A 12,280-nucleotide genomic window follows, 5' to 3' on the forward strand; every position below is an offset into this window, starting at 1 on the left:
AAATGAAAGTAAGTGCGGAAGCGTAAAACCTTAATTCAAAAGCTGCGTCACGCAGGACGACTTAAAACCAAATGTAACTGTTAAAATTAAGTTTGCAGAATAAAAGTGTTTTCATTAATGCATGCTCCTAAACCGCGCGCCCGCCTCGGCTACCTGAGAATAACATACTAAAAGTGTCAACACAAGGTTGGTGAGTTCACAAGTTATATAAGATAAATCGTTTAGCGTTTTGCGTAACCTCGTTACGACGTTTAAATGTTGCGTAACCCCGTTACGACGTTTGAGTGTGTTACCACGTTACAGCGTTTGAGTGTGTAACTACGTTACAGCGTTTAAGTGTGTAACCACGTTACAGCGTTTGAGTGTGTAACTACGTTACAGCGTTTAAGTGTGTAACCACGTTACAGCGTTTAAGTGTTTTGCATTACCAGATAGTGTTATGTCAAATTATATATCGATAGGTAGCTAATCTATACAACAAGTATCGCTAAGTGGTTCGCGACCGAAGCTGACTGTTTATCAAGTGCCCGTCACCAGGTCCTCCAGACCATGGTAAGTGTTAGCCAAAATTTACACCCACTCAACCTCCAGTTGAGCTTAGCGTCGGGTGGGGTTTGTCAAACCCAGTAGTACTACCCAAAAGTGACTCGCTATTCCAAATATTAACCGGTCCGATGTGTGGGACTTCAAATGTTACGTATGCCGCTTAGCCTTTACAAGTGATATATAATTTATAACAAAATCTTTCATATGCGTTTATCTCAGAAAATATGTTTATCGGAGTATGTTATCTCCCCCAAGTGAAAAACGTTTGAAAACAGTTTAAGAGTGGGGTAAGTGAACTCACTGTTTGCGAAGAATATCCGATCTAGATCACCGAGTGATGCGCGTCGTAGAAAACTCTCTAGCGTTCTAAAATAACAAAGAGATTTTCTAAGTATCGGAATGTTTAACGAGTCTCTAGACTCGGCACATAATACCTATGCACGTAACATGTTTCGTGTTTCGTTTGTGAATCGTGTGTGACTTAAACAAGTAAAATTGTGATACGATACATGAGTGAGCAATTACTTTCGTGTCACGTATTAATAACATACTTATTAGCAATTATTCCCGTAGGGGCATTTTGGTCAACAAACAAAGACTAACTAACCATTATTCCCCATAAGGGCAATTTGGTCAATTCATGGCAATCAACTAGCAACTATTCCCCGCAAGGGTATTTTGGTCAAAATACAACAATTATATAAAAACTATCATATTTCATGCATTCCTATACAACTCAGCAGCTAGTTTCGTTATGACAGAATTTCTACTTGAAAGATTGCACTAGTTTACCGATTATAACGTCTCAATTAATTTACCAAAAATTACCACAGGAGCATACATATCTTAGGTTTCCAGAACATCTTTTATCTTATTTTTATTCCATATAGATTGTTCATAATGATCAAAACATTACAGCTAACTTATATCAGTCAGATTCATGCACATCAGAATGTTATTTGCAATTCCCGTTAAACGAAAAATCCAATAAATGCAAGACCACTTGGGTTTGGTTCCTAACTCAGTGAGTCAACCTCCAGAAGTGGAACCAACCCAATTGGTCTCGTAGTTCATGAGATATAACATTTACAACATAACCTAACAGCAGGTCTAACAGCTCAGCTTTGCATCACGTTTTTGTAAAATCATAAAAGTATACTTCCACTTATCCAAAAATTACGAATTTATACTTCATAGAAACTAGACTCAACCTAGTTTACTGCAGTACCCACAATCTCAATCAATTTTCACGTTTACACTTCGTTACAGTCAGTTAAACATCGTATATACGTTCTGTCCAGAATCTGTTCACATCAAAACTCATCATAATAACAATCTATGAACTATCATGCATCCATATAACCCTCTAGACACTATAACTACTATCCATGCATATCAATTACACCATACATACAAGATTAGGGTTTTATTTGAACTCACAATCAAGGACACAACAATTAACATGCAATACTATCAAACTAGTTATCAATTCATTATCCAAATAACAACAATCATATTAATCATATGCATGAACAAAATCGGCCAGCTAGGGTTTGTTATTAACCCAACAAACATCAAATTCAATCAACAAGGATGTGAAGGATGATCAAATATACCTTCCTAGCACTTTGTTCTTCAATCAAAGGCTTGAATTGATGGTGTATGTGTGTGTGTTTGTGGACGGCAGCCAAGAGAGAACAAGGGAGGGGCCGATCGGGTCTTGTGGGTTTAGAAAATAGATTAGGGTTTGTAGTTAAGGTTATATTTATAGATATACAAGTTACACTCTAGTCCCTAAACTTCCAAATGTTACATCTCTAGCCTAGTTAGTTGGTTCTTGTTTCTTGTTTAACATTCCACATAACAATCAAGTAACACACATATATCTAACACATAATAATCACATAATTAGTGTTTTGACGTTTGTCTTTTATTTATCAATCGTTCGCGTCAACTCGTTTGCGTTTCGGTGCAAATCCCGAAAGACTACACATGTAGTAAGTGTTAAGCGTCATTTAAACCCTAGTTTAAATGTAATGAAGTATGCGTTATAGATTCAACGATCTTAAAGTTTGAATTAACGGAGTTGAGTTAACGGGGTTAACCTGAAATTGACGATTGTCACATCATTCCCATGTTAAAGAATTTTCGTCCCGAAAATTTGAGTCAAGTCGTGATGAGAGCCTGAAAAAGTAAGAAAGATTTTCAGTTTGTCATATCATCCCCTAGTAGAAAGAAATTTCGTCCCGAAATTTAGTTCATACCTCCGGTGATGTTTGACGGTTTGCCGGGTTTCGCGGTTTTCGGTGTTTGGTTAGCCCTTCAAAAAGGTGAGGATACTTTTTCATCATGTGATCCTCGCGTTCCCATGTGAACTCCGGTCCACGTCTCGAGTTCCAACGAACCTTAACAATTGGAATTTTGCTGTGTTTGAGCGTTTTGGTTTCCCAATCCAAAACCTCGACTGGTTCCTCAATGAACCGTAACTGTTCATCAACTTGTAGTTCCTCCAACGGGACTACTTGGGTTTCATCAGATAGGCATTTCTTCAAATTTGATACGTGGAATACATCGTGTACGCCACTGAGTTCTGTTGGAAGGTCCAGTCGGTACGCCACCGGACCAATGCGCTCAGTTATCCGGTACGGACCAACATATCGTGGGTTGAGTTTGTTTCGCTTACCAAAACGAACCACACCTTTCCAAGGTGAGACTTTGAGTAACACCCGATCGTTCACTTGAAATTCGAGAGGTTTTCGGCGTTTGTCGGCGTAACTCTTTTGGCGATCTCGTGCTGCTGCCATGCGATTTCGGATTTGAACAATCTTTTCCGAGGTTTCGAGTACCAGTTCCGGACCAGTGATTTGGCTATCACCCACCTCTGCCCAGCAGAGTGGTGATCGACACTTCCGTCCGTACAGCGCTTCAAACGGCGCTGCCTTAATACTTGCGTGGTAGCTGTTATTATACGAAAACTCTACCAAGGGTAAGTGGGGTTCCCAACTTTTTCCGAAATCTAAGACGCATGCACGCAACATATCCTCCAGGGTCTGAATAGTCCGTTCACTTTGCCCATCCGTCTGAGGATGGTATGCGGTACTCATATCGAGACGTGTGCCCAGTGCGCTTTGCAGCGACTTCCAAAAGTGTGAGGTAAAACGAGAATCTCGATCGGAAATGATCGAGACAGGCACTCCGTGTCTCGACACTACTTCCTTCATGTAGACACGAGTCAGTCTTTCCATTTTGTCTGTTTCCTTAATCGCTAGGAAGTGCGCCGATTTAGTCAACCGGTCAACGATCACCCAGATGGTATCGCATCCCGTCGGTGTTTTAGGCAAACCCGTAATAAAGTCCATTGAGATGTGTTCCCATTTCCACATTGAGAGTTCCGGTTGTTGCAGTAGACCAGATGGTTTCTGGTATTCTATCTTGACTCTGGCACAAGTCAAGCATTTGCTCACGTAGGTGGCAATGTCGGCTTTCATGTTCGGCCACCAGTAAAGTTCCTTTAAATCATGATACATTTTATCTGAGCCAGGGTGGATAGAATATCGGGACTTGTGAGCTTCGTCCATCACTAGAGTTCTCAATTCTCCGTATCGTGGAACCCAAATCCGGTTCTCAAAATATCGGACCCCGTCCGATCTGGTTTCAAGTTGCTTGCTCATGCCCCGCATGAGTTCCGATGGAAGATTATCATCTTTCAACGCTTCCAGTTGCGCATCGCGAATCTGATCGGGTAAGCTGGCATGAATCGTAAGTTGCAATGCTCTCACCCGTCTGGGTTTATCTGTTTCTTTTCTGCTGAGGGCGTCGGCCACCACATTGGCCTTGCCAGGGTGTTACTTGATGGCACAATCATAATCTTTAAGCAGCTCGACCCAACGACGCTGTCGCATGTCACACCCTCAAAATCCACTAACGGAGTTTTACCGTCAGAGGGTGTGAACTGGCAGGATCGGAATCATTAGTTATAACCAAACCAAAGAAAAACGTTTAAATGAAAGTAAGTGCGGAAGCGTAAAACCTTAATTCAAAAGCTGCGTCACGCAGGACGACTTAAAACCAAATGTAACTGTTAAAATTAAGTTTGCAGAATAAAAGTGTTTTCATTAATGCATGCTCCTAAACCGCGCGCCCGCCTCGGCTACCTGAGAATAACATACTAAAAGTGTCAACACAAGGTTGGTGAGTTCACAAGTTATATAAGATAAATCGTTTAGCGTTTTGCGTAACCTCGTTACGACGTTTAAATGTTGCGTAACCCCGTTACGACGTTTGAGTGTGTTACCACGTTACAGCGTTTGAGTGTGTAACTACGTTACAGCGTTTAAGTGTGTAACCACGTTACAGCGTTTGAGTGTGTAACTACGTTACAGCGTTTAAGTGTGTAACCACGTTACAGCGTTTAAGTGTTTTGCATTACCAGATAGTGTTATGTCAAATTATATATCGATAGGTAGCTAATCTATACAACAAGTATCGCTAAGTGGTTCGCGACCGAAGCTGACTGTTTATCAAGTGCCCGTCACCAGGTCCTCCAGACCATGGTAAGTGTTAGCCAAAATTTACACCCACTCAACCTCCAGTTGAGCTTAGCGTCGGGTGGGGTTTGTCAAACCCAGTAGTACTACCCAAAAGTGACTCGCTATTCCAAATATTAACCGGTCCGATGTGTGGGACTTCAAATGTTACGTATGCCGCTTAGCCTTTACAAGTGATATATAATTTATAACAAAATCTTTCATATGCGTTTATCTCAGAAAATATGTTTATCGGAGTATGTTATCTCCCCCAAGTGAAAAACGTTTGAAAACAGTTTAAGAGTGGGGTAAGTGAACTCACTGTTTGCGAAGAATATCCGATCTAGATCACCGAGTGATGCGCGTCGTAGAAAACTCTCTAGCGTTCTAAAATAACAAAGAGATTTTCTAAGTATCGGAATGTTTAACGAGTCTCTAGACTCGGCACATAATACCTATGCACGTAACATGTTTCGTGTTTCGTTTGTGAATCGTGTGTGACTTAAACAAGTAAAATTGTGATACGATACATGAGTGAGCAATTACTTTCGTGTCACGTATTAATAACATACTTATTAGCAATTATTCCCGTAGGGGCATTTTGGTCAACAAACAAAGACTAACTAACCATTATTCCCCATAAGGGCAATTTGGTCAATTCATGGCAATCAACTAGCAACTATTCCCCGCAAGGGTATTTTGGTCAAAATACAACAATTATATAAAAACTATCATATTTCATGCATTCCTATACAACTCAGCAGCTAGTTTCGTTATGACAGAATTTCTACTTGAAAGATTGCACTAGTTTACCGATTATAACGTCTCAATTAATTTACCAAAAATTACCACAGGAGCATACATATCTTAGGTTTCCAGAACATCTTTTATCTTATTTTTATTCCATATAGATTGTTCATAATGATCAAAACATTACAGCTAACTTATATCAGTCAGATTCATGCACATCAGAATGTTATTTGCAATTCCCGTTAAACGAAAAATCCAATAAATGCAAGACCACTTGGGTTTGGTTCCTAACTCAGTGAGTCAACCTCCAGAAGTGGAACCAACCCAATTGGTCTCGTAGTTCATGAGATATAACATTTACAACATAACCTAACAGCAGGTCTAACAGCTCAGCTTTGCATCACGTTTTTGTAAAATCATAAAAGTATACTTCCACTTATCCAAAAATTACGAATTTATACTTCATAGAAACTAGACTCAACCTAGTTTACTGCAGTACCCACAATCTCAATCAATTTTCACGTTTACACTTCGTTACAGTCAGTTAAACATCGTATATACGTTCTGTCCAGAATCTGTTCACATCAAAACTCATCATAATAACAATCTATGAACTATCATGCATCCATATAACCCTCTAGACACTATAACTACTATCCATGCATATCAATTACACCATACATACAAGATTAGGGTTTTATTTGAACTCACAATCAAGGACACAACAATTAACATGCAATACTATCAAACTAGTTATCAATTCATTATCCAAATAACAACAATCATATTAATCATATGCATGAACAAAATCGGCCAGCTAGGGTTTGTTATTAACCCAACAAACATCAAATTCAATCAACAAGGATGTGAAGGATGATCAAATATACCTTCCTAGCACTTTGTTCTTCAATCAAAGGCTTGAATTGATGGTGTATGTGTGTGTGTTTGTGGACGGCAGCCAAGAGAGAACAAGGGAGGGGCCGATCGGGTCTTGTGGGTTTAGAAAATAGATTAGGGTTTGTAGTTAAGGTTATATTTATAGATATACAAGTTACACTCTAGTCCCTAAACTTCCAAATGTTACATCTCTAGCCTAATTAGTTGGTTCTTGTTTCTTGTTTAACATTCCACATAACAATCAAGTAACACACATATATCTAACACATAATAATCACATAATTAGTGTTTTGACGTTTGTCTTTTATTTATCAATCGTTCGCGTCAACTCGTTTGCGTTTCGGTGCAAATCCCGAAAGACTACACATGTAGTAAGTGTTAAGCGTCATTTAAACCCTAGTTTAAATGTAATGAAGTATGCGTTATAGATTCAACGATCTTAAAGTTTGAATTAACGGAGTTGAGTTAACGGGGTTAACCTGAAATTGACGATTGTCACAAATTATGTGCGCAAAACCCATGTGTTATGGACGTTTACTAGTGTTGTATATTTGTATGTGTTGATCATTAACCGCTTTGATCGGCCTATTCCGAAGTTTTCATGGATCCATTAGATAAACACGGGAGACCTATTGTTACGATTTTTCTTGGTTTGTTTGCACATACACGAATGATTATTTGTTTTTGCTCGATTTGGAGCACGCTATGAACTATGAGCTATGATCTATTTAGGCTTGATCACAATCTGTTTACACACTATGTTGAACACCAGTTATACACATGTTGCGCGCAGTGCTTTGTTATTATCTATTTATATCTATTAAACTTGATTTCTCACCGACACGCAAGTGTTGACGTTTTATTTTAACACTTGTTCAGGTTTGCTGTTGCTGCTTTTGGAAACTCGAGGACACGTAGGATGTTTTCTTTTACTTTGGACCTAGTTTAAAATATAACAAGACAAATTTATGTATTTGAATATTATGAGTTATGATATGTGATTTATGTTACTTTATGGTGTGTTATGCGCATGCGCAATGAAATGTATTTATCAAATATTGACACCCAATTAGTGTCACGAGTAATGAAACAATTCGTAGCGCCCCGATGTATAATCCGCCATCGGTCAGGGTGTTACAATGACTTGCACCATTGTCTAAGTACCATGCACCTTCATTCTTTTCATCCTTTTCAAACACACCAGGGATAACCCTTTCTTCATTCAAACTTACTTTCTTTATTGAACCGACTGCCATGAACAAAGAAGGATCAACATCATCTTCTTTCTTTGTCAAATTCACTTCATCATTCCCTTTGCTTGGTTCTTTACATTCATTCGAGTAGTGCCCAAACTTATCACAGTTGTAGCATGTTACATACTTCCTTCTATCTTCCTATTCTCCATGGTTCTTTTTCCGGTATTCACCCCGTTCATCATTCTTACGCTCACTATTCCATCTTGGATTCCCTCTTCCTCGTCCGTTGAATCTTCCACGGCCTTTACCATGTCCTCGGTAGTTTTCAACTTTCTTTTCGTTTTGGGTGAACATGAGCTGACTTTGGGATGAACTTCCATTCACATTCTTGAACTTGTTTCTTTCTTCATATGCATTCAAACGTCCAACCACATCTTCAAACGCCATTGTTTCGATGTCTGCGAGTAGCTCCATCGAAGAAACAACAGGTAAATAATTATCCGGCATGGAATTCAAGAACTTTCTTACCAAAACCTCTTCTGCAAGTACCGCTCCCAAGCTCTTGTACTTTGATTGTACTCCACCCAACTTCGCTGCATAATCATCAATACTTTTTGTCTCCCCCATCTTCAATGCATCTAACTCGGTTCTTAGCATTTGAACACGAGCCTTTTGAGTTTTTTCTGCGCCAAGATAACGAACTCTTAACGCTTCCCAAACATCTTTCGGTTCTGAATACTTGGCCATCTGAAGCATCACATCTTCAGGTAGGGTTTGAAAGATAACACCCAATGCCATAAACTTCTTTCTTTCTTCAATTCCAGTCCCTTTTTCCTTATCAATCGCATCATGCAAACCATTCACACCCAAAATAATTTTCACCATAACTGACCATGAGCGTAGTTGGTCGAGGTTAACGTTGGTGCTTGCAAAACAAAACTACCCATCGATTCTTTTATTGTCCCTGAACTCCCGGCTTCTTTATCACCAGACATGACTTGATAATCGAAATACTCTTTAATTTCTTTTAGTTCAAGAAGGGGCTAAAAATAACAAAGCAATAAAATTGCTTTTCGACCTAACTGATTGATATATAATAATATTGTAATTGTTGTAGCTAATTATCTCAACACCAAAAATAACTAGTATAATATGTTGGTGGATGTAATATTATTTATTAAAACTAGCAGCTTGAAATTCTTTGACTTTTTCTCACGTATACAAGGTTGTGTTATATAATAATTTCACACTTCTTCTTTTCCCCTTGCCAACAACAACCATCAAACCCACAAGCGATCGAATATGAAAGCAGAATCAAACTCTTCTTCTGCGAACGAGCCTAAGCTCTGATACCAATTGTTGGCCCAGACAGATCAAATAGTCATATCAAACGAACTTATCAAACAAACAAATACGATATATTGAGGTAACGACCCTCGACTCTTTTCATATAATCAAACGAACATAACAAACGAACTTCACGAACTTATCAAACGTACATGGAGACGAGACTCCCTTGACTCTCTTAACTCTCTCTCAACTCTCTCCTAATAAAACTAATAAACTAAACCCTATTTATAGACTCACTAAACTTGCTTTCCAAGACAAACCTAACTTGGAAAACAAGACAAACTTATTCTAGAACAATCAATAATATTCTTACCTTACTAAACAAATATTAATATAAAACTTAACAAAACAAACCCTTAACTATATTACTAATTCAAGATTAACCCTTTAGTTTGACCCAAATCTCAGTCAACCTGTATATTTGACAAATAAACAATGGAACATTTGGACTCACTGTGCTACTTTATGAGATAAATCAAGTTAGTGATTACGAGATCTTCTCACCGCTTTGTGAAATAAACATGTTACTAATTTACTAATTACTATGCTACTTACCTAGGAGAACATTCGGTGCATATAGTAAGCCCATGCCCAAGTTGGTTCAACAGGGCCTCTACCTAGCCCACTTTAAACAAGCCCACCTGGTTTTGTATCCCATAAGGTTAGAGGTGCTCAAACCAGGTTTTGACTTCCGTTGACATAAACGTGAGCCATCACCGGTTATAATGCATTTAACACACGGTTATTTACTTAATTCCATCATAATTGTAAACTTGCACGCATAGTTTTATTGGTTTCGACACATTGTTATAAACAAGTGTATCAAATTAACCCCATCAATAGTGCAACAAACATGCAATTTTAACTCGACACACGTTCGTAATGGTTTGGCACATGGCTCAAATATGTGCTTTGCATACCTTGTAGGTTTCGGGTCTAAAACCTGACCAAGAAGTGCGACCCTCTTGGCCCTACTTTTGGTTTACAACAGGATTTGACAAAAATCTATTAATTCCGAACGTCTAGCTATAAAAAACAAATTTTGTAAAGATGGAAAGTGTTACGACTTAAGTTAAAAGGACATGAATTATTTGGTGACTATACATATATACTATAATATAAAAAGATAGTTTTGAGATATGTGTTTTTTATTTTTCTAAATGGCAAACGTCTGAGAGAATTACGATGTGTTTCCGAGTTCATTTATGAAAGAGTAAAGTGTCATTTTTGTTCTTGTGGTGTGGCAAATAATGCGAATTTAGTCCAAAAAGTTTGTTTTTTTGCATATGGACCCTTCACATTTCCTAATTCTTGCCATTTACATCCAAATTGCTAACCCATTTAAATTTAATCGTTAAGTCAGAGGTAAATATGTCTTTTCATTCTTTCTTTAAATGAACTGCGGTTTTCATCCCTGAGGTTTGTCCAAATATGTGGTTTTAGTCCAATAATTTCAAGTTCGCAATTTTCGACCCTATCAAATTTGCGATTTTTGTTTTTAGTTTCATTTCACTTGCAATTAAACCCGAATTTATTAACCTCATTAAGTCTGTTCGTTAACCCATATGCGTGCCCCTCACGTGACGACCAATTTTTTCGTTTTTCTCCCAAAATAAATCTCAGTCATAATTTGCAAGCCCCCTCACGTGAGGGGCTGGGGTGTATTTGAGAAAAAAAAGATGACAAAACTGCCCCCACGTGAAGGGCACACTGATGAGTTTAACGACCAGACTTAACATGATTAGTGAATTCAGGTTGAATTGTAAGTGAAATAAAATCATAGAGACGAAAATTGCAAATTTGAAACCACTGGACTAAAACCGCATATTTGGACAAACCACATGGACGAAAACCGAAGTTCACTGAAATAAATATTATAATAAATAAAGAGTGAAAAGACATGTCTACCCCTGACTTAACGATTAAATTTAACGGGGTTAGTGATTTGAATGTAATTGGCAAGAATTAGGAAACGTGGAGGGTCCATATGCAAAAAATAAACTTTTTGGACTAAATTCGCATTATTTGTCAAACCATAAGGACAAAAATGACACTTACTCTTTATGAAAAAAAAGGCAAGGAAAAGAAAATTTTATCTTCTCATCTTTTCTTTTGGTATTTCATCTTTTTCTTCAACTTATTTTCCTTTTAAATCTTTCCAATTTGGAAATATACAAATTCTTTTATTTTACTCATCATTTTTCTTTTCCCTCGCCTCCTTTTCTTTCTTTTAATGAAACTCGGGAACACCTCTTTTAACTTTTCATTCCTTTTCTTTTCTTAAATGAAACTCGGGAACACAACATACACATTTTTTCCGTCCCTCCTTTTCCTTCCCTTTCCTCAGTTAAATAAAACTAGGGAACAAAGTTATAAACTAAAGACCTCCCATCTTGGTGTTTTAAAGACTCTGTCTTTACCATGGGCCACCAACCTTATTCGTGTGATCTACGTGCTAATACTCAATGGTTGTCATTTTGAATAAATTGGGTTTATAATTTAGAAGGATGTATTTAATGACTACGGCCCGGCCCACCTACAAGTTGGTCTTAATGTTACCACTTTTACATGATTCCTTCATATTGAATCCTTCTTAAATTAGTAAATTTCTTACGTCTAGGCAGCATGCTCTTTCTTTAAAGTGATTTAATACGTCTAAAACCAATTAACCGTCATAATCAACATCCGATAACAACATTATCCATCCTTGTACTTCAAATCTTTGAAAGAAACCCACTTGAAAAGTTGGATTAGTGATAGAGGCTTATGTCTTTTAAAGGAGGGTTAGATGTTTAATGCTTAATCATGACGTTAGTTTAGGAAAAAAATGTGTAATATACAACATTTTTTAAGTATATACGGAATACTATATACCCGATTGTATTCTAGTTCCTACCAACCCTATTTATTTCAAGTATATTTGGTATTTAATATACCAGATTTACTATAAACATACCGTATATAATATACCCGAAACTCGTGGTTATGCCCGATACCCAAAGGTTAACTACCCGA

The sequence above is a fragment of the Bidens hawaiensis genome, unplaced genomic scaffold (assembly GCF_021521415.1).
Source record: "Bidens hawaiensis isolate Kalapana, Puna unplaced genomic scaffold, B.hawaiensis_p1.1 tig00034679_1, whole genome shotgun sequence".
Taxonomy (NCBI): Eukaryota; Viridiplantae; Streptophyta; class Magnoliopsida; order Asterales; family Asteraceae; genus Bidens; species Bidens hawaiensis.